Below are 6,000 nucleotides of genomic sequence, written 5' to 3' on the forward strand. Positions count from 1 at the left end.
ACACCATGCACTCTAACTCCAGAGTTGCTAGCTCTAAGTTAGTGTTTCTGCAAGTGTGGTCTGTGGGCTCCAGAGAGTCCCTGAGGTCACTGTTTTTATAATAATATTGAGGTTTCACGTGCCCTTTTCACTGTGTTGACATTTGCACTGATAATGCAAAAGCAATGGTGGGTAAAAATACTGGCACCTTGGCGTGAATCAAGGTAGTGGCACCAAATTAAACTGGCAGTCTTTGTTTTCTTCATTGCCACACACTCAAAGGGGGAAAAAACTAGTTTCACTTAAGAAAGATCTGGATGAAGCAGTAGAAATTATTATTAAACCTCAACCTTTGCTTACATGTCTTTATAATATTGTGATGTGATGAAATGGAAAGTACCCATAAAGCTTGTGGTGGCCATGAAAATGCGCTACTCAGATCTCCCGCTGGGCATCTGCTGTCCTCTGGACCAGCCACATATGTGCCAAGGCCATGCTCCCCTGGTCTACTATCAGCCAATGATTGAGCACAGTGGGTGCACTGCTGCAGGTTCATTCTTGGGAGACAGAGACTCCTACACTGGTTGACTTTGGGTTGAGGACTGCTCATTGGTCTGGCTGAAGTTTTATTGAACTACTAGAGGCCCCATGCACCTGATTCATGCACTGGTGGGGGGCGTGGCCTGCAAGGATCAGCCCACTGTGGGAGCCCACTGACTACCAGGGGGCAGCTCCTGCGTTGAGTGTCTGCCCCCTGATGGTCAGTGCACGTCATAGCGACTGGTCGACTGGTCGTTCTGGTTGTTCTGCTGTTTGGTCGCTGGGCTTCTATTATTATTATATAGGATACTACAGTCCAAGACTTTTCCTACCTGATTCTCTTTCCTTTCCTCTCCCTCCTTCAGTGGGCGAGCGTTCTAGTCTAAGGATCCTCTTACCTTCCCTAGTTCCCACCCCTTTATCCTTCTTGGGTACTAGTCTGCCATTCACATCTAATCTCTTCTTGGCGTCTATTTTTGGGAGGTTCTATATGTAATTTTGCATCACAAAATATCAGAACTGTCTCAAGAAAAACACTCCATGTGATTGTTTGAGACATGAACCAAGCTGGCCACATTTTTTCATGGAATATCATTTTGGCTGAAAAGAATGACTGACTGGCAAACTGTGGTTTTTCAGACTTGGTGTTCACCAGAAGTTTCCTCAAAAATGAATGAAGTACCCTGGTCAAGTAGCTCAGTTGGTTAGAGCATCTTCCTGATAAGCCAAGGTTATGGGTTTGATCTCCAGTCAGGGCACATATAAGAAGAAACCAATGAATGCATAAGTAAGTGGAACAATAAATCAATGTGTTTCTTTCTCTCTTCTTCTCTCTCCCTTCCTCCCTTCCTCCCTCTCTCCAAAATCAATACAAATAATAATGAAAAATAAATTTAAAGAATGAATGACGTGAGCTTGTATTTTGGAGGAAAACAAATGATGGTTTTGTTATCAATGATAAAATTTAAGCTTTGAAGTAAAAATTGGAATTTTGAAATGTATTCGCTACCATGAGCTTAACAGCTTCCCAATGCTTACACTTTTTTCTGATGAGGTTACATGGTGATATTAAAGAATGTGATTTTGGAATATTGTATAATGAAATGCATCAACATTGAAAGATTAGCAAAACCCAGTGAACAAATATTTTTCAAATGATCAATCCATTTTGAAATCATGCATGGGTAAAAATCTGTTCAAAGTGCAAGACAGATCAACAAATTTTAATGTACCAGAGTATGATGATGTCATTTATATGTTTCTAGATTCCACATTGCAACTGCCCTTTAAGAAACTACCATTTTTGGCCTGGCTGGTATGGCTTAGTGGTTGAGCGTCAACCTATGAACCAGGAGGTCACGGTTCAATTCCCATCCCAGTCAGAGCACATGCCCAGGTAGCGGGCTCAATCCCCAGTGAGGGGTGTGCAGGAGGCAGCTGATCAATGATTCTCTCTCATCACTGATATTTCTATATATCTCTCTCCCTCTGCCTTCCTCTCTGAAATCAATAAAATTAAAATACTACCATTTTTGAATTTGGGTGTAGTATCAAAGAAGCATGACCACAACTACCTGAAAAAGTTATTAAAATACTTCTCCCTTTTCTACCTACATATCTTTGTGAGGCCAGCTTTTCCTCATATACTTCAACCCAAACAACATATTACAACAAATTGAATTCAGAAGTGGATAAGTAAATGGAGCTATCTTCTTTTAAACCTAAGGTTAAAGAGCTTTATTTAAAAAATGTAAAAAATGGTGACACTCTTTTTAGTAAATACTCTTTTTTGGAAATCAGAATTTTCTCATAGAAACATGTTATGTACGTTAACATGTAATAGATTTATTATTGCTATTCTAAATGAACTAATTGTACGTTTAAAAAAAATTCTCAGTGTTCTATTCTACTGGAGTTAAATATTGGTAGCTGTAATACACATAAACAAAAGTTCTCTGAGATCCTCAATTCTAAGAACTGTTGGAGAACTACTGCTTGTAGGCGTAGGCAGCCAGCTGCCCTTTTGTCATTATGTGGCAAGAACCTGTTTGAAAAGGAAGCCAGGCGGAACTGCAGAGCAGAGAGAGCCACAGTTCAGATATATACTAATATTTGGAACAAATTCCTAGAAGCACATACAGGCAACCCTGAAGAAGATTTCCAGTTATATTCTTTGCTTCAGCCAGATTGAGGTGGGCTATCGTTTGCAACCAAGGGTACTAACCAATAGCCTCATCTGCCTAATGGTCTGGTCCAGAATCTCTGTCCATGGCTCGTGCCTAGACTGAACACTCTCTGGATGACATTGATTTTAATTGGTAAGTGTTTAATTTTTAAATTCCTACAACATGTGACATGTCAACCAGTCTCCTATAATTCAACTCACCTTGTATGTAGATATATACATTTTATTTCAATGTGGGATTATTATAATGCAGATTAGGACCGCTAAACCCTGGAGATCCTTAAAACATCCCCCCAATTATTCTCTTGATTCGTTACCATTGACAGTATCATGGGCCTGGATACCACATCATCCGTAACAGGACCCGGACCCCACCCCATTTACCCTGCTACCTTCCACCATCCCAGTGCAAACTTTAATGTGCATATGAACCACCTCGGCATCTTTTAAAATCAGCAGGTCTGGGTGGTACCTGAGATGGTTCATTTTTAACAAGTTCCCCAGGTGATGTCTGTGCTTCTGGTCCATGCTTAGCATCCTGAGTAATGAGATGCTAAGTACTTATTAGTCTCAGGTTTGACATTCCCAGTTTGTACTCTTTCTTAGGAGTCCCCAAAGCCCAGAACATGCAACGAATTGTCATTTTATGAATCCATGAACTTTTAATTGTGCAAGGTTTGAAACTGACAAACGGTATGAGACACTTAGCCAGTGACAACCTGGTTAACAGCCTACCATCCTCGTTTTAAAAAGCAGAGTGATGTATGCACTTAACATAAAAAGTCAAATAGTGCTAAAAGTTTTGGAACAAAAATGGCTGACTCCTGTGCTCCTCTGCTTACCCCCGCCCCAACACACACACACACACACACACACACACACACACACAATCCCAACCAGCTCCCAACCACTCTCCACTCTTTCAGCTTTAGTTCTGATATTTGCCTCTGTGTTTCTAAATACTGTGCATACTGTGCATTCATTCTTTTTAAAATTTTATTTATTGTTTTTAGACAGAGGAAAGGGGAGAGAGAAAAACGCATCAATTAGTTGTTCTACTTATTTATGCATTCATTGGTTGCTTCTTGTATGTGTCCTGAACCCACAACCTTGGCATATGGGGACAACATTCTAACCAACTGAACTACCCAGCCAGGGCACTGCATTCATTCTTGATGAATAAACTTTATAGACACTATCCATTGACTTCCTGGACTGATAGAGGAGAGTCTTAGCTTGCATACACTCCACCTTCCCAAGCTCCCTCTCATTCTAAATCAATATTTGTGTTTTTGTGATTAGAGCTAAATAGATATAAGTCACTCCCAAGCAAAGTAGCAAACTCTGATCCCATTGCCTTTCTTATACTTTTTTTTCCATTAATAGTTACCTCTTTCTTGTTGTTGTTAGTTTCTGTTGACCCCATGGAAAGGTCTTCCCAGTTCTCTAAATAGAATTTTCCACAGTCAGATATATCTCTGTTTTCTTTTGTTTTTGTTTTTGCCTGGAGCTTTCCTCTAGGACTCTTTCTCCACTTGAGCCACTTCATCCAGTTCCAGTTGGAATCAGTTGCCCTCTGGACTTGCCACACAGCTGTTGTCCTAGACGGTCACTACCATCATCCCAGATGCCCTTTGAATCTCTCCTGTGTTGCATGTCCTATTTCCTGGAGCCATATCTTTGGATTTCTTTGTTTATTTACTTTTGTTTTCAGTCGAGCATACATTCAAATAACTCCTGAGTAGCATGGGAGGTAATATTTTTGAGACTTTGCAACTCTTGAAGCACCTTTTTCTACTCTCAGAATTGAGCGGGAATCTGGCCAAGTAGAGATTTCTGGGTTGAAAATCATTTTCATTTGGAACATTGACAGCATTGCTGCATTGTCTTCTAGTTTCCAGTCTTGCTTTTGAGAACTCCCATGCAATTCTTATAACTGCTCCTGTGTTTGTGATCTGATTCCCCTCTCCCTCCTTTCTGCCTTTCTGGAAGCTTTTAGGGTCTTCTTTATATCCTGGGAGTTTTACATGTCACGGTACTGTACCTTGAGGTGTGCGTGCGTGTGTGTGTGTGTGTAAGTTAAATTTATTCTTCTGGTTTCTTTGTGCCTGGAGACTCACATGAGTGTTGTGCTTTGACCTCCTGGCGACCTTCCTGAAGGCTACCTCTGCAGCTAGGTCAGGTTTTCCTAGCTGCTGAGTGCTGTCACTGGCCTGTTCTAAGAGGAGCCAAGTGGCAAGTTAAGTGATAGCCATGAACCCTATGCTGCTCATGTTTTGCCCTATAGTTAACAGAGATTAGGTCCACCAGTCATAAAACTCCAGGGCACCATGAATATGCTGGCCTAGGTGAGTGGTCTCACTAAACCAGTGTACCACCTCCATACCTGTACCCAGTGGTCCTGAGAGCTGTGCTCCACAAACTGTGTTCCATGTGACCCTCGTGCCCTGAGATGTAGCTCCCAAAAAGGATGTCATAGTTCAATAAGCTAGGAAAGGCTGCATTCTATAGATCCCCCCTCTTGGAGAGTCTCAATGGAATCTGCATACTGAAGGTTCTGAGGATTTACAATAATCTGATTACCTTGACTTAATCCAGTCTTTTCCCCCAACTATTTTACCATACAATCAAGGAATACTTAGTGATACGCCATGAAATACTGGACTTTAGAAAATGCCATTCAACAGTACTGTAAACTCCATGAAAGCAGAAACTGTGCCAGCTCCATTTTGTGCGGTATGGCCAGGGCAGGGCCTAATACAGTGCCTGGCACATAATAGACCCTTGACAATGATCTGCTGTATAAATGAATGCGTCAGTGAACGGTTGATCCTTTTGCAAGTCCCTGACATCCTTCGTACTTTCTGTAGTTGCAAAATACAGTGCATTAGTTATGTTGTTTTGCCAGCCTTGAATTCTGTGCTGTGGTCTGTTGTCATTTCCATGTGATATGTTTTCGAGGATGCAGGGAGATTTTTAGGCATTTAAAACGTGTTCCCTCTATGCACAGGGCTGGGCGAGAACAACTGTTTCCCATTAACCCAGCCACTCTGAGGCCCTCCCCTCTCCTCCTTCCCACTGTGGATTGGGCTGGAGAAGAAGCTCAAGCAGTGGTTTTTCGTTTCCGTGTGGTTGGCAAAGAGCTAACGCTAGGCCGGTTGGGCAATAACGATGCTCCCGGAACTCCTTCTTGGGAAGTTGCCAGGCTCAGCCTACGTGTCCATTTTTGAGAAGAAAAGGCACCAAAAAAGGGAGTGAAATGTCCTGGAAACCCTGAGGTTTAGAAAGTATAGGAT

This window comes from Myotis nattereri, assembly GCF_964212035.1.
Source record: "Myotis nattereri genome assembly, chromosome: 13".
Taxonomy (NCBI): domain Eukaryota; kingdom Metazoa; phylum Chordata; class Mammalia; order Chiroptera; family Vespertilionidae; genus Myotis; species Myotis nattereri.